The sequence below is a fragment of the Periplaneta americana genome, chromosome 8 (genome assembly GCF_040183065.1).
Source record: "Periplaneta americana isolate PAMFEO1 chromosome 8, P.americana_PAMFEO1_priV1, whole genome shotgun sequence".
NCBI lineage: Eukaryota > Metazoa > Arthropoda > Insecta > Blattodea > Blattidae > Periplaneta > Periplaneta americana.
The window spans coordinates 168,868,861-168,891,106 of record NC_091124.1 but is presented as its reverse complement, the minus strand read 5'-3'; the positions used below and the strand labels follow the sequence as shown (position 1 = coordinate 168,891,106).

The window sequence follows — 22,246 nt, the reverse complement described above, 5'->3', positions numbered from 1 at the left end:
ATGTAATACATATTGAACAATCCTAACACATTCTGGTATAAACAATAATAAACTACAGATGTTAGTAAACAGTATATGAAGAAACAAATAATGTTAAATCAGTACTGGTACCTAACTGCATGACAATGTTTAGGTAATGATGAATGCAATGACGGTAAAACATAAAAAACGCGTGCAAATGCAATTATTTTACAACACCAATATAAACATAAAAAATAATAAAATAGCATAAACTGTAAAGGAGGGTATTTCCATATAATTGCCTAACGTAGGAACAAACCTATCTTTTTCTTTCGGTTTCCTTACAGTTTATATTTGGCGTGACATGGGCTTCGATGTCTAAATCAGTGATTTCTTATAATACCCTTGCCTATACGATAAATGAAAGCCTAGTGCATCAGTACTGTACCTATGTTGAACCATAGTATAACACCTGCACGTGGGCAATTGAAGGTGCTTCCCCATCTCCACTGCGTCTCTTATATGAGGAGGCTGCAGTAAGTCAACATATTGCATACTGTTGAGCCTGACGTAATTGAAAGTTCTGCGTGGCTGTGCAGTGTCGTGCCTCAACAACGTCGAAGTTATGTTTGGGTGATTAGTCAATGATCACTACACTCATACTTTACAGTCTACGTATCACGTTCATCATTTAATATTACACGAACTCAACATGCCGTATTATATTTATTGAACATTATGATTTTTTTAAATATTGAGTTTCAAATATGAGCAGTCCCTATTTTTTACGGCACACTGCTTTCAAAATATATCACTTATCAGTCAGATATTTCTGTATGTAGCTCAGTTGGTAGAGCAGCTGACTACGGACTGGAAAGTCCGGGATTCGATCCCAGGTGGTGACAAAATTTTTTCTCGTTGCCAAACTTTCAGAACGGCCCCGAGGTTCACTCAGCCTCCTATAAAATTGAGTACCGGGTCTTTCCCCGGGGTAAAAGATGGTCAGAGCGTGGTGCCGACCACACCATCTCATTCTAGTGCCGAGGTCATGGAAAGCATGTGGCTCTACCTCCATGCCCCCCAAGTGCCTTCATGGCATGTTACGGGGATACCTTTACCTTTTTACTGTACATAACTCTCCCCTCGCTTAGAAAGGAATGGTTTTGTATTGTGGCCTGCGGTACTGATACTGCAACATATTTGTGTGCACTTGTAAAGTATCTCGTATAGGGCCACGTTTAGTAGCGAGCTGGACTCCGTAGTCCTGATTATGACGTAATCGCGATAAGCGAGCTATATTAACATCTACAAAAGCTGGTACTAGCGTACGAAAAACTTTTGCTCTATATGCATAAGCAGCACAAGTTATATTATAATTTCGATAAGGAGAACAAGATTTCACTGTATGGATGTAGTAGCAAGTTTTTATTTATGATAATAAGCTCATTCCCAAGTGTTGTATACTGCACTCATTCCTTACGACGTTCTTGAACGTTGAGGATATGTAAATTACGAATATAGACATAGACTATCCAAGTTGAGTATTGTGTGAATTAGCAGTTAAATGCCATTTATTACATTCTTAAAAATTATGTATTATATGGATCATAAGAGGAGACAAAGAGGAAAGCAGAAAATAGGAAAGACTGTAGAATAATGGGTGTGCTTTGAAAGACCTACCCTTGGACAGAACGCTATGAATGAATATTATATATATATATATATATATATATATATATATATATAGCGCTGGGCATCTATGCCCAAGGTTGCGGGTTCGATCCCGGGCCAGGTCGATGGCATTTAAGTATGCTTAAGTGCGACAGGTTCATGTCAGTAGATTTACTGGCATTGTATTGTATGGGGCAGAAACATGGACATTACGACGAAGTGGACAGAACCGACTATGGACATTTGAAATGTGGATGTGGAGAAGGAAGGGACGTGTGAAATGGACAGACAGAATAAGAAACGAAACTGTGTTGGAAACAGTGGGTAAGAAAGAATGATGCCGAAACTTATCAGAGAGAGAAAAAGGAATTGGCTGGGTCACTGACTGAAAAGAAACTGCCTACTTAAGGTTGCACTGGAAGGAATGGTGAACGAGAGAAGAGTTCGGGGCAGAAGAAGATATCAGATGATAGACGACATTAAGATATATGGATCATATGCGGGGACAAAGAGGACGACAGGAAATAGGAAAGACTGGAGAATGCTGGGTTTGTAATGAAAGACCTGCCCAAGGGCAGAACACTATGAATGAATGAATAATGAATGAATGAATGAATGAAAATTCATAGTTTTCTGCCCAAAGGCAGGCCTTACAATGCAAACCCAACAATCTCAAATCTTCACTAATTTCTGCCTTCCTCTTAACCTCCGCATATGATTCGTGTATCATAAAGTTGTCCATCATCTGATATCTTCTTCTGCCTCGAACTTTTCTTCCGGTCACTATTCGTTCCCAGTGCATACTTTAGTAGACAGTTTCTTCTCAGCCAGTGACCCAGCCAATTAGTTCTTTTTTTCTTCCTGAACAGTTTCAGCATTATTCTTTCACCTACTCTTTACAACACAGCTTCATTTATTATTCTGTCTGTCCATTTCATACGCTCCATTGTTCTCCATATCCGAATTTTAAATGCTTCTGGTCTCTTCTTTTCACTTCGTCGTAATGTCCATGTTTAAGCATCACAGAATGCCCCACTTCACACAAAGCACATCACTAGTCTCTTCCTCTTCTTTTTTTATAGGTCGGCAGAAGATGCTCATTATTGTATTAAAGCTTCTTTTGCCATTGCTATTCTCCTCCTGACTTCCTAACAACAGCACATATTACTGCTTATACTACACTCAATTTATTACATAGTCTAACTTGTATATGTTATTATTGTCACATAAAACCATGTGTTTTTCACACCAAAGGCATAGCTAAGACAGAGTTATCACTAGCACTAGGACTTTCATTCCACTACCACCACCATCATCACTATCACTTCCATCATCTCATCTCCACTTACTCGAATTATTTCGTCCATAGATGACTCGCACTGTTACAGAGACAGGTGGCAAGTTTGGAGGTACTCGCTCTCTCAACCATTTCTCTAAGCTGGAGGAATTCATTTCTTGGTGGTAGTCACCACTAGTTGAGTCAACTTTATAACTGAGGAGACCACCATCACGAAATCAGTTTCGAAGCCTATATCTACTATTATTAGCCTTTTGACTTGTTTCCTTCTAACATCTTATCTTTTCTGGCATTATTTTTTGGAAATTCAAATCGGTGTCTATCGAAGTTTCATAGAGACAATTTGTCTTTGCTCTGCTCTAAAGCGTTTAACTTTTGTCATATTCTTGCAACGCAAATAAATAATGTTCGGTCGTCCTCGAATGAGTCTTCGATCCTGTAATATCTTCCGCAGAAATCTCATGCTTTTAGTATAGTATTAAAAACATTACAACATTTTCCTATCTCTCTTCCTTCTAAACGCAAACTGTGACTTGCATAGAGGCAGAGATTTAAAATGTTTCTTTACAGACTATGGAGCGGTAATGTTTTTCAACGGATGATATACCCTACTGAATGTTATCTCAGCTCGGCATATCGCACTCATAGGTCGAGAGGTTACGGTATCCTAGTTCCTCAACACCTCTCTCAGAAGTAGCTACTAGACGCTGCCCTACAATACTATACGCTTTTGGTAGAAGTGACTAAAAATATAGTGATATAGACCGTTGTTCCTAGCAAGAAATTCATGGTTGTAACTTGTGTAGAAGCGCCTCTGATACTGAAATTGAAAAACAATTTCCATTAAAACTCGGTTTTAAAAATTGTAACATAGACCGTTATTCTGCCCTACGCTTCAACTATAATAGCTATCTAGCGTCTGGCTAATATAAAGGTGATAATGCAAGCGAAATGAGTTTAGGGTCCAGCGGCGAAAGCTACCCAGCATCTGCTCTAAAAGGGTTGAGGGAAAACCCTGGAAAAATCGTCAACCAGTCAATTTGTCCCACACACGATTTGAACTCTATAGGGAATTATACACTTAAGAAACTGTTCAATTACAAGTTTTCCTTGCCAAAACTCACGAACTAATTATTTCCTTTATACGGAATTTACTACTTGCACTGCATCTAAATATTAGGGTGGTATTAATTTAATTGAAGACCTTACTGTGCTCATCTTCCTCATGAGCAAAACGAGTTTGGTCTTTTTGCGAGGAAGCTCTGAAATGTATTAATAAAAACTATCGGAGCTTGTTCCTACTGTACGTGCTGTAGCTTGCTCACATAGTTTGCTTCACCTCGCGTGGGAGTTCGTATCAGTAGAGTCGTCGGTCGAGGTCAGTCCAGCCACAACAAGCGATACCGGCACGTGTATTTCGATCGAAAGGATTAGTGATTGAGCTATGAGTGACACGGAGGCTAATGTTGAGAAAAAGGGAAATATTATTTTATTTCTGTTTATGGACTTCATTAAGCATTTTTCAGTTATATTTCAGAAGTCAATGTTACCGAATTGGTGGCAAAAATAAATCCGCCGCATTTGCAGAAATTAGAAGTATCAAAAAAGGGTTAGGGTGCCTATAAACATACTTACTTACTTACTGGCTTCTAAGGAATCCGGAGGTTCATTGCCGCCCTCACATAAGCCCGCCACTGGACCCTATTCTGAGCAAGATTAATCCAGTCTCTATCATCATATCCCACCTCCCTCAAATCCATTTTAATATTATCTTCCCATCTACGTCTCGGTCTCCTCAAGGGTCTTTTTCCCTCCGGCCTCCCAACTAACACTGTATATGCGTTTCTGGTTTCACCCATACATGCTACATGTCCTGCCCATCTCTAACGTCTAGATTTAATGTTCATAATTATATCAGGTGTAGAATACAATGCATCCAGTTCTGTTGTGTAACTTTCTCCTTTCTAAAAAAATAGGGTAACAGTAAACTTAATTACTTGTATATATCGATATGCTAGGATTAAAAGAGAATTGAAAAAATACTAGGATTAAAAGACAAATGAAAAAAAGCAAAGCAAGTACCGAACAAAATAACGGTTGGACTAGGCCTACTTGTAAGAAATTGAGTACTACTACACATCATAAAAAAACGAACTTCTAGAGCAAATGAAGAAACTTTTATAACAAGTCATAAGGCGTAACTCTCTGACAGAGTCGGGTTTGTATGGGATCTTTAATTGTAGAATCCATAGTGACACTTGTGGTGAACAAGATTGCAGTTGGGTTTTCCTCGGGGTTATCCCGTTTTCCCTGATTAGGAATCTACTTCATTCTGTCAACATTTCTCCATTCAGTCATTATTCCATAGCATTCCTCGAATGCCGGCTAGTGACGTAAGGAGGGGCTGGCCTAGGGATGAGTGGGTTTGCCTACTCGAAACCTGGATACATAGCGCACCTTATTGTAGTCAGCAGGTCTGAGTTTGGGAATGTGCCTACCTCGAGGGTTAGTGCAATAGAACGTTATAGGTAGCAGTGCTGGGTCATAGTGCCCCTCTCCCGAAATTCCATTTCATTCCAGTGCATAATAGGCCCACGAGAACTGATAATTTCATGTAAGTTACATTTGGTGTAAGATGTAAATAAAGAGGTAATCGACATTTCGTATGTTATCAGCTGTGACTTGACATGCATTTTTTAGAATACTAAATCCTTAATAGCCATACTAATGTCACATGTTTAGATTAGGCTCGAATTAGGAAAATTATTCTTTACTTCAAAGTACAGCCTATTACTATTCCAGTAACGGCGTTAATATTTACAAATTCTACAATTTTTTTTTAGCATTTTCTTCATACCTGTACCGGCTGTACCTGTCACTAATAAGTTTACAAGGATCGAACTAGGGAAATAATGTCCTGACAGGATTCCAACTATGCCTGCTAATAGATGGACATGGGATATTATGTTTACAGAAATAGCTTTTTTTTTTTTTTTCCAGTTCCTTCATATCCATAACGATATGTTTTAAATTTACTAGTTTCGAACTCAAGAAAGAATGCCCTCACTGAGTTCAAACAGTAGCCCGTAAATATTACAGCAAGAAACTTATATCTACATTTTCTGCTTTTGTTTTTCTTTTTCTTTTTTTTTCTTTTTTTTTTTCTTTCTTTCTTTTTTTCTTCTGTCCCCTACTAATAACTAGCAAGATTACAAGTCTCACTGAGGGGAATAACTTTCTTGAGATCAACATATATTTCTGTTCTCTCTCTCTACTCTGTCATTTTCTTCTGTGTCCTCTCAGTCCAATTTCTGTCCTTTTAATCCCTTTTCTGACCACTCAGTTCTCTATGTTCTCTTAGTTCACTCTGTCCTCTGAGTCCTCTCTCTGTTCTCTCAGTCCACTCTCTCTTCTCTCAATCCAATCTGGTTCCTCTCAGTCCACTCTCTCGCCTCTCAGTCCACTCTCTGTTCTCTCAGTCAACTCTCGGTACTCATATTCCACTTTCTGAACTCTTACTCCATTCCATGTTCTCTCAGTTTACTCTCTGTCATCACAGTCCACTCTCTGTCCTCTGAGTCCCATCTCTGACGTCTCAGTCCCCTCTCTAAACTCTCAGTCCACACTCTGTCCTCTCAGTGCAATCTATGTGCTCTCAGTTCACTCTGTCCTCCCAGTCCACTCTCTCCTCTCAGTAAAATCTGCTTCCTCTCAGTCCACACAAAGTCCAACCAGTCCATTCTCTGACACTCAGTCCACTCTCTGCCCTCCCACTCCCTGTCTTCTCAGTCCACTCCCCGTTTTCTCAGTCCACAATATGTCCTCTCAGTCCACTCCCTGTTTTCTCAGTCCACAATATGTCCTATCAGTCCACTCCCTGTCTTCTCAGTCCACTCTATGTCACCTCAGTCCACTCTATGTTCTCTCATTACACCCACTGTCCTCTCAGTCCACTCTGTGTTCTCTCAGACCAATCCCTTACTCCTCAGCAAACTCTATGTCTTCTCAGTCCACTCTATGTCCTCTCAGTCCATTCTATGTCCTCTCAGTCCACTATATGTTTTCTCAGTCAAATCTATGTACTCTAAGTCCACCCTCTGTTCGCTCAGTACAATCTGTGTTCTCTCAGTCCACTAGCTGTTTTCTCAGTCCACTCTATGTCATCTCAGTACTCTCTGTGTCATCTCAGTACAATCTGTGTTCTTTCATTCCACTCCCTGTCTTCTCAGTCAACTCTATGTCATCTCTGTACTCTCTGTGTCATCTCAGTACACTCTGTGTTCTCTCAGCCCACTCCCTGATATCTCAGTCCACTCTATGTCCTCTCAGTCCATCCTCTGTACTCTCAATACACTGTATGCCATTTCCGTCCACTCCCCGTCTTCTCAGACCAATCTATGTCCTCTCAGTCCAGTCTGTGTCATCTCAGTACACTCTGTGTCCTCTCAGTACACTATCTGTTTTCTCAGTCCACTCTATGTCCTCTCAGTCTTCTCTCTGACTTCTCAGTCCACTCTATGTCATCTGAGTCCACTCTATGTACTCCCAGAAGACTCTATGTTCTCTCAGTCCACTCTATGTCATCTCAGTCCACTCCCTGTCTTCTCCGTCAATTCTATGTGCTCTCAGTACACTCTCTGTGATCTCAGTACATTCTGTGTCCTCTCAGTCCAGTCCCTGTTTTCTCAGTCCTCCCCATGTCCTCTCAGTCCACTCCCTTTCTTCTCAGTCCACTCTATGTTATCTCAGTCCACTCTATGTTCTCTCATTACACCCACTGTCCTCTCAGTACACTCTGTGTCCTCTCAGACCAATCCCTTTCTTTTCAGTCTACTCTATGTCTCCTCAGTCAACTCTATGTCCTCTCAGTCCACTCTATGTCATCTCAGTCCACTCCCTGTCTTCTCTGTCAAATCTATGTCTTCTCAGTCCACTATATGTCCTTTTAGTCCCCTCCCTGTCTTCTCAGTCCACTGTATCTATTCTCAGTCCACTCCCTGTCTTCTCAGTACACTTATGTCTTCTCAGTCCATTCCCTGTTTTCTCAGTCCATTCTAAGTCCCATCGGTACAATCTCTGTTCTCTCAGTACATTCTGTGTCCTCTCAGTCCACTTCCTGTCCTCTGAGTACACTCTATGTCTTCTCAGTCCACTCCCTGTCTTCTCAGTCCGTTCTATGTCCTCTCAGTACAATCTCTGATCTCTGAGTACATTCTATGTCCTCTCAGTCCACTCCCTATCCTCTCACTAAACTCCATGTCATCTCAGTCCACTCTATATCCTCTCAGTCCTCCCTATGTCCTCTCAGTCCACTCTATCTAATCTCAGTCCACTCTATGTCCTCTTAGTCCACTTGCTGTCCTCTCTGTCCACTCTCTGTTCTCTCAGCAAACTGTGTCCTCTCAGTCCAAACCCTGTGTTCTCAGTACAGTCTATGTCCTCTCAGTCCACTCCCTGTCTTCTCAGTCCACTCTGCGTCATCTCAGTACACTCTATGTCCTCTGAGTACACCCCCTGTTTTCTCAGTCCAATCTATGTCGTCTCAGTCCACCCTCTGGTCTGTCAGTACACTCAGTGTCATGTCAGTCCACTCTATGTCCTCTCAGTCCACTCTATGTCATCTCAGTCCACTCCCTGTTTTCTCAGTTCATTCCTTGTCTTCTCAGTCCACTCTATATCTTCTCAGTACGCTCTATGTCGTCTCAGTCCACCCTCTGTTCTGTTAGTACACTCTGTGTTCTCTCAGTCCAATCTATGTCGTCTCAGTCCACCCTCTGTTCTGTCAGTCAACTCTATCTCCTCTCAGTCCACTCTATGTCATCTCAGTCCCCTCCTCTTCTCAGTCCACTCCCTATCTTCTCAGTCCCCTCTATGTCTTCTCAGTACACTCTGTGTTCTCTCAGTCCACTCTCTGTCTTTTCAGTCCACTCTATGTCGTCTCAGTCCACCCTCTGTTCTGTCAGTCAACTGTATCTCCTCTCAGTCCACTCTATGTCATCTCAGTCCACTGCTTCTCTTCTCAGTCCACTCCCTATCTTCTCAGTCCACTCTACGTCTTCTCAGTCCGCTCTATGTCGTCTCAGTCCACCCTCTGTTCTGTCAGTACCCTCTGTGTCATCTCAGTCCACTCTATGTCTTCTCAGTACACTCTGCGTCATCTCAGTACACTCTGTGTTCTCTTAGTCCACTCTATGTCATCTCAATACACTCTGTGTTCTCTCAGTCCACTCCCTGCCTTCTCAGTTCACTCTATGTCTTCTCAGACCACCCTCTGTTCTCTCAATACAATCTGTGCCATCTCCGTCCACTCCCTATGTACTTAGTCCGGTCTATGTCCTCTCAGTCCACTGCCTGTCTTCTCAGTTCACTCTATGTCATCTCAGTATACTCAACATACTGAGTCCACTCCTTTATTCTCAGTCCACTCTACGTCGTCTCAGTCCACCCTTTGTTCTCTCAGTCCACTCTATGTCTTCTCATTCCACCCTGTGTTCTGTCAGTCAACTCTATGTCTTCTCAGTCCACTCTAAGTCGTCTCTGTCCACCCTCTGTCCTGTCAGTCCACTCTATGCCCTATCAGTCCACTCTATGTCATCTCAGTCCACTCCCTGTCTTCTCAGTGCACACCGTGTTTTCTCAGTCCACTGTATGTCATCTCAGTCCTCTCCCTGTCGTAGCACTCCACTCACTCTCTTCTCAGTGCACTCTATGTCATCTCAGTAGTCTCTGTGTTAGCTCAGTACACTCTGTGTTCTCTCTGTCCACTCCCCGTCTTCTCAGTCCACTCTATGTCATCTCAGTACACTCTGGTTTTTCTTAGTCCACTCCCTGTCTTGTCAGTCCACTCAATGTCCTCTCAGTCCACTCTATGTATTCTCAGTCCACTATATGTCATCTCAGTCCATTCCCAGTCTTCTCAGTCTACTGTGTTCTCAGTCTACTATACGTCCTCGTAGTACACTCCCTGTCTTCTGAGTCCACTATATGCCTCTCAGTCCACTCTATCTCTTGTCAGTCGACTCTGTGTCCTCTCAGTCCACTCTATCTCCGGTCAGTCTTCTCTATCTCCTCTCAGTCCACTCTGTGTCATCTCAGTCCACTCTGTCCTCTCAGTCCACCCTGTGTCCTCTCAGTCCACTCTATCTCCTGTCAGTCCACTGTGTCCTCTCAGTCCACCCTGTGTCCTCTCAGTCCACTCTATCTCCTGTCAGTCTTCTCTATCTCCTCTCAGTCCACTCTGTATCCTCTCAGTCCACTCTGTGTCCTCTCAGTCCACTCTATCACCTGTCAGTCCACTCTATGTCCTCTCAGTCCACTCTATGTCCTCTCAGTCCACTCTATCTCCTCTCAGTCCACTCTATCTCCTGTCAGTCTACTCTATCTCCTGTCAGTCCACTCTATCTCCTGTCAGTCCACTCTATGTCCTCTGAGTCCACTCTATGTCCTCTCAGTCCACTCTATGTCCTCTCAGTCCACTCTATATCCTCTCAGTCCATCTATCTCCTGTCAGTCTTCTCTATCTGCTCTCAGTCCACTCTATGTCCTCTCAGTCCACTCTATGTCCTCTCAGTCCACTCTATCTCCTCTCAGTCCACTCTATCTCCTGTCAGTCTTCTCTATCTCCTCTCAGTCCACTCTATGTCCTCTCAGTCCACTCTATGTCCTCTCAGTCCACTCTATCTGCTCTCAGCCCACTCTATGTCCTCTCAGTCCACTCTATGTCCTCTCAGTCCACTCTATGTCCTCTCAGTCCACTCTATCTCCTGTCAGTCCACTCTATGTCCTCTGAGTCCACTCTATGTCCTCTCAGTCCACTCTATGTCCTCTCAGTCCACTCTATATCCTCTCAGTCCATCTATCTCCTGTCAGTCTTCTCTATCTGCTCTCAGTCCACTCTATGTCCTCTCAGTCCACTCTATGTCCTCTCAGTCCACTCTATCTCCTCTCAGTCCACTCTATCTCCTGTCAGTCTTCTCTATCTCCTCTCAGTCCACTCTATGTCCTCTCAGTCCACTCTATGTCCTCTCAGTCCACTCTATCTGCTCTCAGCCCACTCTATCTGCTCTCAGTCCACTCTATGTCCTCTCAGTCCACTCTATGTCCTCTCAGTCCACTCTATGTCCTCTCAGTCCACTCTATCTCCTGTCAGTCCACTCTATCTCCTGTCAGTCTTCTCTATTTCCTCTCAGTCCACTCTATGTCCTCTCAGACCACTCTATGTCCTCTCAGTCCACTCTATGTCCTCTCAGTCCACTCTATGTCCTGTCAGAGCACTCTATGTCCTCTCAGTCCACTCTATGTCCTCTCAGTCCACTCTATCTCCTGTCAGTCCACTCTATCTCCTCTCAGTCCACCCTGTGTCCTTTCAGTCCACTCTATGTCCTCTCAGTCCACTCTATGTCCTCTCAGTCCACTCTATGTCCTCTCAGTCCACTCTATCTCCTCTCAGTCCACTCTATCTCCTCTCAGTCCACTCTATATCCTCTCAGTCTAGTCTATCTCCTCTCAGTCCAGCCTATCTGCTCTCAGTCCAATCTATGTCCTCTGAGTCCATTCTGTGTGCTATCAGTCCAAGCTTTGTCCTGTCACTACACTCTTTGTCCTAGCAGTTCAGTCTTTTTCCTCTCAGTCTCTGTGCTGTAACTACACTGTCCGTCCTACCAGTCCATTGGCTGTCCTCGTAGTTCACTCTATGACCTCAGTGCGTTACCTTTCCTGTTAATGGGGGATTATATGTCCTAGTATTACGATTATTTGCATATCTGTGGTACTTATACATGTTCCACGGAATTACATTGATACGGGGATCGAACCCGGGTAATAATTTGTTTGGTCAACAGTTTCTTTGCCGTACGGTTTTCCTGAGCTGGAAGCATCGTGTGAATGCGACTCTGGTGTTCTGTCTGTAAACTACGTCCATGATTTCATACAGTTACAACATATTGGCTATGGAAATACATGATAGCAGCTCTTCTCTCATCGCTAAGGAGAGTAGTGTTGGCTGCCATGCATACATGCTTAATTTGATTTACGTAGTAGCCTTGCGCGCGTCCGCCATGACACTTCGCCTCGGCAACCTAAATGTTGATTTAACCGCGTTGTCATATTATAATGAATGAGGTGTGTATATTGTGTTCAAATATAAGTAATTTGAGATTGGAAAAAAAGTAATAGCCCTATTTGCTACTTTGTTATTGTACGACGTGTCGGTATGTGACAAGGTTAGTGGGTTAGTTGAGTGAATATGTAAGTGTTGTGAGGCCGAGGGGTATGTGAAAAGATTTCACTGGTATAAGATCCTCGGCCTCACGTCACTTAGATATCCCCTCAACTATACTGATAGTCAAACCACAGTATAGAGAACATGTTCTCTATACTGTGGTCAAACTTGTCTTAAGTTGGAGTGTGGCCTATCAGAGCAGAGGAGCGTGTCTCAACGGTGTTACAATATGCACGTTCGGGAGGGATGGAAGCTTTGTACTATACATTCGTCTGCTGCTGCTGCTGCATTATCATTATTATTATTATTATTATTTGTCGCATTTTATAAACAAAATTACTCACTTTAACCCGCTAGAGGTATAGCAAGTTGTTCGCCTGCGTTCTCGTCTTCCTCGTGCCCCTCATCCTTCTCCGTGTCAATCAATTCACTATCCGAATCACTGTCGTCTTCAAGGTCTATCACAATTGGTTCTAAAGTTTGGTCTCTGTTTGTTAATTTGTTTGTGGAAATCTTCTTGCAGCTGTTCTGCATGACGAACACAATTTGGCCATTGTTCAAATGTCGTACTATCTATCACGCCACTATGTTCTGTTGATTTTTTTTTTTGCCTCATTACAAATATTTGTAAGAGTATCAGTGCTTCCAATACCATATGCTTCTATAGTTAATTCTTGTGTTTTCGAAAAGTCGGTGCGATCCTGTATTTCGGGTGAAGCTAATTTCTTTAAGAATTGTTACATATTATATATTAGGCCTATTTTTCTACTCTGCCTCCTAATAACTTCTTGCCAGCCTAGTCTAAGGTCACCCTCTTTACTTGTTCCAGATTCCAGCGACATATTTGAAAACACACACACTTAAAAAAAAATGAATGTGGAATGACACTATAAAAAATGTTATCACTACTTTAAAACCACACTTACTTATTCACTAAAACCACTTGAACTTACAGTACGAACAATCAAGATCACGTAAGTTATATAAATTACAAATAAGAATAACTTTTCCTAAGTTTGACTGTGCTTCCAATTAGTAATTGATGCGTGTTATCGTATGTTTACACAGACTGCCATAGGATAAACAGGCACAACATAAATGCAAATAACTCAGCACCCACTTGACATAAAAATATAATTATTGGACTGACATGACCAATGTAAGCATCTCTACACGTGACAATAAAGAACCACCATATATTTTTAATCAGTTCTACAGAGCAAGGGGTATACAGACTCCTCCTAGCCCAACTGGGCAACATTGTAGGGCAGGTCTGCTACATGACTGGTGACAGAGTCTGCGGTTGACCTGCCTCATCTTCATTCAACGCTGAATCTCAATATAACCCACTAATCTTGTAAAAGACGGCAGCCACTTGCTAATTATCCACTTGATTCAACTAATGCTGAGGTAGTTCCCTTCATACTCTGATTATACACCTTGCATATACGAATCTGTAACAGGTTAGGTTTGGTTAGCTAAGGCTTTTATTATGCCTTGCATATAGATCAACTGCATCTCCAACTGTGCTTAAATGCGACAGGCTCATGTCAGTAGATTTACTGGCATGTAAAAGAAATCCTGCGGAACAAAATTTCGGTACACCGGCGACGCTGATATAACCTCGGCAGTTGCGAACGTCGTTAAATAAACCATTATCATCATCATCAATGGCACGACAACCCTTCATGGGCCCTGGCCTTCTTCAGAAGTTTTCGCCATTCCTCCCTATCCAATGCCAAACTTCTCCAATTTCTAACACCCAAAGTCTTCATGTCATCCATCACACAGTCTTCCCATCTCAATCTCGGTCTCCCAACCTTCCTTCTTTCTATCGGAATAAATTAAAAAACTCTCTTCACAACTCTATCATCTTGCATTCTCACAACATGCCCAGCCCAATCTAATCTTCTTATTTTTATGAATCTAACAATGTCCGGCTCATTATATAATCTGTACAGTTCGAAATTATATCTTCTTCTCCATGTTCTGTTTTCTCTAACTGGTCCAAAGATTTGCCTAAGAATCTTTCTTTCAAATGTACATAATAATGTCGCATCTGACTTCGACAATGGCCAAATCTTAGATGCTTAAGATAGTACAGACCTTATAAACCATTATGTCCCTTACTTATATACCGGTACGAAAATCGTCATACGTGAATGAAGAATACGGTCAAATTTGTTAATGTGATGTAATTTGAAGCAGAGGCTGGGGTGGGTTCAGTGTCACCAACATAGTAATAATACTACACACCTAATCGAATCTACCCTAACCTGTCACATAATGCATAATCTAACCTAACCTAACCTGTCACACAATACTACAGACCTTTAGTAACATTCCTTACGTTTAGTATCATTTCATCTGCATATATTGTCCTCCCTGCTACTCGTGTCGGGTGCCGTCAGTAGAAGTGGATCGTGATGTGGAAAGAAAATATGGCGACTTTCATAATAATTACATTTAGTTCGTTCAGTGTATGTTTTGTGAAATATTAAATGTGGTAATGTAGTGATAATTGCTTATACAGTATAACCCCGTTAATATGCTCGTCAAGGTACTGTGGCCTTAAAGCATTATAAGCAGGAGAGTGCTATAGAAGGGAAATGATTTATAAAATGGGGAAAACAATTTAGACATCACTTCATAGAAGACATTATATTGTTCATTAGTTACAGCGCAAAATGCAAATATGAACTCATTTCATATGAAAATAATATTTTATTGTTCTTTGCCGTGTTTTTGTAAGTTATTGCTATTATGAATGGTAACATTTTCTATATGGTTCAAGTGTGCCTAACTACAGATAACTTCACTTGATACACCTCAAGGAACAATGTAACTTTTCACTTATAGACAGAGATTTCAGCTTTGCCATTTTGCATGATCAAACTTACTGCATAATTTCTCAGAATTCAAAGTTTGACTGAATTTTACAGAAAGTATAGGAATGTACTGAAAGGGAGACTTGTGAGTGTTAAAATTCTTTCATTGAAGGAAAGTACTATACCGGTAAATAAAACTTCCGACAGTGCTACCAGAGGGTTTTTCAGGCAAAGGTGAAATTTCTTTCTTGCACTCGTAATGCCATGGTCTCAGTACTGTCACAGCAACACATTTCTTCAGCATGCTTTTAAAACATAAGTTTCGCAATTTATGCGGAATTTTTTACTCATTTCCAATGCAAACAGAGTGCTACAAGCGGGATTCGGAAGCATTACAAGAGGGTAAAATTATATGAAATGTCCAGGGAAAGTATGAAAAGAGCATATTGAATGGGATATCATTATAAGCGGGAATATTTTAACGAGATTTTATTGTATATAATACAATAAGAATTGAAATGTGTTGTAGTTGTGATAAAAGTGTTGAAAATTGGTTTATAGCGCCACATTAACAGTGATAAAAGTGTGCAATATTCGTTCAGTGGCTGGTGAATACTCCACCTTGTCCAAAAATCGTTTATAAATTAAATAATTTTCACTTTCGAAATAATTGGAACAATCTCAGTGCTAGTTTCATTACTTGCTTTTACTAATGAGTGACTAGGGAAAGTGGTAGCAGCAACAGGTATTGAGTTTTTAAAAACGGCTTGGTAAAACTAGTGCATAGTTCTGGTAATTTCTGCAGTGAAACTCTGCCATTATACTACCTTATTACAGACCAGTACTGACAACATAACAAAGAAAATCGCCAGCCTTTGCCCACCATGTATGCAAGGCATAAGGAAAGCCTAAACTAACCAACCCTAATTTGTCAGATTACAAATTTCTTATCAGTATATTAGTCTATACCTATCATTTATGATACCTATTTTATGTGATAAATATAGACTGAAATATTGCTAAGAAATTTGTAAGTTTGTACAATAACTTCAAGGAATAGAAAAATCACATTGAAAACTGTCACATATTCGTATATGCAAAGCATAAAAAGAGCCTAAACTAACTTAATCTAACCTGTCACAGATTCGAATATGCAAGACATAGCATGAGTGTACACTAGTGTGATGTGACTGAGGCGAAAGCTCTAAACACTTGAAGGTGTAGGTTATAAGCAGACTACAAGGAACTAACTCAGTGCTAGTTTAGCCAATGGCTTGAAGAGTATTTTTTGTCTAGCAGGGTTCTTGTTTGAGATCGGAAATTCTCAAGATAGTTTTCAGGGCTTAATGCAGGTATACTTGGCTCGGAAACATGACGGCCTCTCTTCTTGGAATTGGTAATCTCTCATAAACCCCCATCCTCTACTCAACCCCTAGTCGCGTGGCAGAAATACAATAGATCCCAGCATTGCCAAATCTAGTAGTCATTGCCTCTACCTGTTGGGTTTCATCCATTCTAAGTGTCTTTGTCGACGTGTTGTTTTATACCGTTGTGCGCTTCAATATATCTAATTTATTCCGGCCATGATTAATGAGTGTTGGAGCAGATGATCCGCAGCCAGGCCTCCTGATACACCTGAAGATCCAGGACCATCACGACAAGAACAACAAATAACACCGTCGAAGAAAACAGAATATCTTATTTGCAGAGGAGCGTAGCTAAGAAAACAAAGTGTTAAAATTGTGTCTAACGTTAGAAATTCTATCCATAAAGTAATCGAAAGTTCAGGCAGTTTAATAAGTATAAATCTTAATCACTTAACATCGGACGCAACCGGCGGAGTTGGATATATGGGCATAGAAATTAAGAATTACGGTTCACCAACTGAAGAGAAAATAAACAAATTAAAACAGAATTCGGTAAGATAGACGATTTTATATGTGATTTACTTCGCCGAACAGTTTGTGAACAGCACGCGAAAGAGATATCGCCAACAGCAACACCGTCCTTAGCAACCTAAATAATGACATTATTCACAGCAGTGCTTAAAAGTTTTCTAACTTACAGCAGTGAATTAAATGCTTTTAAATCACTCTACATGACAACCAACATATTAGCAATAGTAAAATGAATATATATGAACTTCTTCGCCAACAACACAGTACAAAGAAAAGCCCTACAATTTAAAATTAAATTTACATACCAGTAATGAATAAAATATTGTATAGCATACTAGAGTAAACAGATTTTATGCATTCGTGGAAATTATCACCCAAGGGGAAGCTGATAAAATCTAACTTTACTCTTTTGTACTATAAATTCTATAACTATTCAATGATCACAGTTTCAGAAAATTTTACCGGCGCAACATTCTTAATTAAGTATAAAATTCTGGAACTTCAATAACATGAGAATTTAACACTTATTATAGAAGTCTGCATTTTTTTGTTTATTAGGCAAAACATGTTAGTGAAAATATAAATATAAAGTGTTTTTAAAATAAGTTTGTTCATTTTTATACCAATTTTGTTTTAGTAATTTAGTAATTATAAATTATATTTACAAATATAATATAGTCTTTCTGAAAATCGCGGTTTCACGGAACACAGTTTGAAAAACGTTCGCAAATCACAATGACTTCAAGAATTGGCAACTCGGCTAAGGGTTTATCCCTTGCGCGTGATTGCAGTTAACTGGTAAAGGGGATGAGGGAAGGTCGTCATGTTTTCGTGCGAAGTATAATTGTAACATTAGTCTTAAGTGATTGTTGACCAATGACACGAGTAGAAATGAAAACCTACAGTAGTTCTATCAGCTTGTTTGTTTTGCTGAAGAAATTGGTTTTTGGTAATTCTGGGGGACGACCACGCCACGATTTTTCTTTTTTCTTTTCTTTTTTTTTTTTTCCTTTTTTTTTTTTTTTTTTTCACAAACAACGATTTTATTTTCGACTTTCGAAAGTCAATACAAAAAAATTCGGAAACATAATTTCAACTGTAACCTAACATAACCTATCAAAACCTAAACTAACCTAACCTAACCTTAACTAACTCTAACTCAAACAAAACTAAGATAACTTAACTTAACTTTAGCTAACCCAAGCAAAACTATACTAACCTAACCTAACTTAACCTCTAACCTAAACTACTCTGATTGCCACCAAGCAATAAACATATCCTACCAACAAACATAACATTACGCTACTGTCCAAAACTACGTAAAACTTAAAAAAATCCAAAACTCTACTTTGATCCAAGGTTATCTAATAAAATAATTCAAAAATACCCAAATTTGGAAAATTTTAGTATCAGAAATTTGAAAGTAGGAATTTAATTTTTAAAGAATATATATTGGTTTAATATGTATATGTATTTGTATGAGTTAAATTGTTAAAATTGAAATTGTATTTTTGAAAGTTAATTTTTTCCTTTAATTTTTTTTTCATTGATCCACTTTGTGTCAAATAAGTTAATTATCTTTATTTCTGTTAAGTATGTGTTTAGATAACTCCCTGAGCACGAGTTTTTACTCCTTCGGGGAAGAATTAAGACTATTTTTGTACATGTTATTTTACTAACAGTATACAACAACAATAATAAACAACGTAAAACCATAGTCCCCCACAACAATCTACGCATATAAATGATGGGAATTTAATGTAGAATATTTATACATGTTGAGAACTTCTAAAATCCTTGGAGAGACTTCCCTTCAGAATTAATGGGTTTTGTAATAATACCAAATTAATGTGATTGTTGTCTTGATTGCTGATTCAGATCTCTATATAGACACACACGCACACACATGCTATTCTTTTTCTAGCACCAAAGAAAATGCTGCCTTTCCGAGCACTAAGAGATATGCTGTTCAAAGAACTGTAGGATGAATTCATATGTTAGCAATGCTACAACATTGAATTGGAGGGAATGCATTTTAAGAGTCATTCAGTTGCAAACATGACATGCTCAGGAGCCACATGGAGGTGTAACACTGTTTAGGCAAGAAGACTGAAGGATTTTCGATTCCAAATTGGTGTCGTCCCTCAATGTTTCTTTTGTTGTTCACTAAAAGCCAAATAACTAAATAAATCAAATCCATCTCTGCACAGTGGGCCAAAACATAAATCTAGCAGGACAAAACTAATAACTTTTCTCATATGTAACAGATTTTCATGAAACTTTGTACAGTAGTTACAGGTAACATATTTGTTTTGCGTACAAACTCTTATTAAATTTGTGTAAAAAAATACTACCCCATTATAGCCTAGTAACGTCTCTCCTATCTTATGGATTTTGATCAAACTTTGCACAGTAGTTACAGATAACATAATTGTGTTTTCTATACAAATTCTCGTTACGTTCGTGTAAAAGAAACTACCTCATTATGGAAGGTGAATTTAGATTAAATTATCAACTTTTCTCCTATTTAACAGATTTTCGTAAAACTTTATACAGTAGTTACAGGTAACGTATTTGTTTTGTATACAAACTATTATTATATTTGTGTAAGAGAAACTATCCCATTACTGGGGGGGGGAGTGCATTTAGACAAAATTAATTACTTATCTTGTATATAACAGATTTTCAGATAGTAATGTATTGCTGTTTAGTGAGTTTATAGGTAATATGTTTTCTAATAAAATGACAGTACTTCAGGGATATATTATGGTATTGGCAGTGAACATGGTGAAAAATAGGCTTTTTTATGTTTTGTAACCTTTTTCAAAGTGGTTTCTGTTCTCTTTTTTATTACAGATGTTACATACCTGCATTCCTCAATGAAAGCTGACTTACAAGACATGATTCTTCTTTTGATATCCTCTACACCAATGACTGTATAATGTATACCTTGATTTTAAACTGTCTTCCGAAAATTATTTTCTTGGTCTTCCAACAGATGATGCAACAGGAGTAGGCTCTGTGGTACTACGTGAATATAATAATCTCGTAACAGACTGCAGGAAATTTATTTCTGAATTTAAGCATTTTCCGTATATTAGCACAAACCATATTGCTTTCAAAATATCTGAAAGTCAGATCTTAAAAACCTAACCATTTTCGTAATTTTTTTACTTGGTTATTTAACGATGCTATATAAACTATGATACTAAGTTATTTAGCGTAGATAGAATTGGTAATAGCGGGATGATATTTGGTGAGATGAAGCCAAGGATTCGTCATAGATTACCTAGTTAATCAGTCCAAGTGGGAATCGAATCTTCGCCTGAGTGCCACTCCAGATTAATAGAAAATGCGCTTCCGCCTGAGCTACGCTGGTGGCTTATTTTTTCTTGCAATAGTATCACTACAGTCCCGTAATATTCTGGTTTGTCTTCACATAATTACATAAATCATTCACTGTAAACCTTTTCTTCTGGAAGAGTTCCATATGAGTTGACTCCTGTTTGAGACATCATGGTTTCCTCTAAAAATAAAATGAAGGACCGTTTTGAACTTTTATATAATAGTAAATACCTAATAACTGTTTAATATTTATTAGGGAAACGTTAAAATGTCTGTTGTTAAGCAAACAAATTTAACTAAGAAATAGAAATTTTATTTCAAGACTAATTCTGTAAGATTGGCATATAAAATTATTATAAACCAAGTTCAATTTATTCAACATCTTTAAATTAACATCGTATTTACCTGTTTATTAGGGTTTTGGTCCGTTTGTGTCAATTCGGTATGATACCGCAAAAGTTTTCTTTCTGATTAAGGCAAGTCCTGGTTGCAGAATTTTTTTCTTGTTAGTCACAAATATTTTCAAAAGGCGCAAGTGTCGCATTTTGCGGTTTAAAGCCTCTTATAGCCCATAACTTTCTCTACAATATGCTAAAGTTTTATCGATATGCTCAGATATAGGCCTATATATTTTTAAAGTGTTTATAGTTATAGAATAAAAATAAAAAAATTTTTCCCTAATGAATACTAGTTAATATCACAGAACCAGTCTCAGGATGTGTATAATTATTACATCAAAAGGTTACACATACTTTTATCTTTAAGATCCAGTAGGAGTGGGAGCTTGCTCTTGTTCACACTTCCTTGCAGCCACTAACTAATCTCATAATGACAATAACAGTCTGACGCCAGACTCGAAGTCAGCATCTAAACATTCAACTTTGAGGCTCTGTCACACAGTATTATTTTAGACTACTCTCGTTTAAAGACTGAATAATGATGGGGCGATATGTTTAGAGTAATATTGTACTGTTTTTACTTACATCTTCCGGAGTGACTAAAATTATTTTTGTCCCGCTAGATTCGTGATTTGGGCCATTGTGCTCTGGTAGCACTCTTGTGCAGAAGTAGCGGCAATTTAATAATTCTAGATGATATGTTTTCTAATAATATAAAAATGCTGCTTAATGGCACTAGCATAAATACTCTATTCTAATAATTTTAAATAGAAAAAAGGTTAGTAGTTTCGGTAAGCAAATTGTGTCTTTTATCTATTTCTCTGATGTCACATCGATACATCCTTGATCCAAGCCCAGGTCGATGGCATTTAAGTGTGTTTAAATGTGACACTCGTATCAGTAGATTTACTGGCATGTAAAAGAGCTCCAGCGGGACAAAATTCTGGCACACTGACGATGCTGATATAACCTCTGCAGTTGTGAGTGTCGTTAAATAAACCATAATTTTTTTTATGTGTGTAGGTAAATTTCTTCCATTATACCACACATTTGTTTCATTTTCTGTTATCAATTTTTCCAGAAACATTCAAAGCTGCTTGTGTGTGACAAGGTCTACAAAATTCTGTGTGTAGTTAACTGTTTGATGTATGTAAGGGTGGTGACAGATAGAACTGCAATAGCATCGAGATATGCTGGCCACTGATCAGAATTTTCTTCAACTATCATTAATGAAATGTAAGAGGCCCTGCTACTGACGAGGATCGTACTTCCCAAAAACCCATCTGTCTGATACCTGCTTGCCTTGCCATTACACTGTCATTTATTTGATACCACTGAATTCTTCTATCATTCTAGAATTAGAACTTTTTGCCAGTTCTGGCCTCACCATCTTATCCTCGGTCTTGCAAAACTTCATCTTTCTATTGGTATTCTCTTTGGGGACATGCGCATAACATGTCCTCTCCATCTTTCTTTATGTTTATTGCTACTTCTGCTATTGGTTATAGGCTACTCTTAGTTCTTGTTTTATAATTGTGTGATTCCAAGGCAAAATGTGATAGGCCTATGTCATTTCTTGCTGTTTTTCAGGAGCGAGCATTTAAAGTTTGAGCTACCGTATTAAACCA

The 22,246-nt window shown here is 39.2% G+C and overlaps 1 protein-coding gene across 5 annotated transcripts in view; it reads left to right on the top strand.

Moving 5' to 3' along the window:
* The window catches only part of LOC138705233 (serine-rich adhesin for platelets-like), a 96,227-nt gene that overhangs the window by 10,586 nt on the left and 63,395 nt on the right, over positions 1 to 22,246 (top strand). Inside the window, exon 1 of one of the 5 annotated variants that reach the window (XM_069834047.1) lies at positions 11,938 to 12,049. The exons of 2 other annotated variants lie outside the window; for them this stretch is intronic. The gene's annotated coding sequence lies outside the window, so the exon portion shown is untranslated. 2 more of the 5 variants (XM_069834048.1, XM_069834046.1) reach the window with 2 other exon arrangements.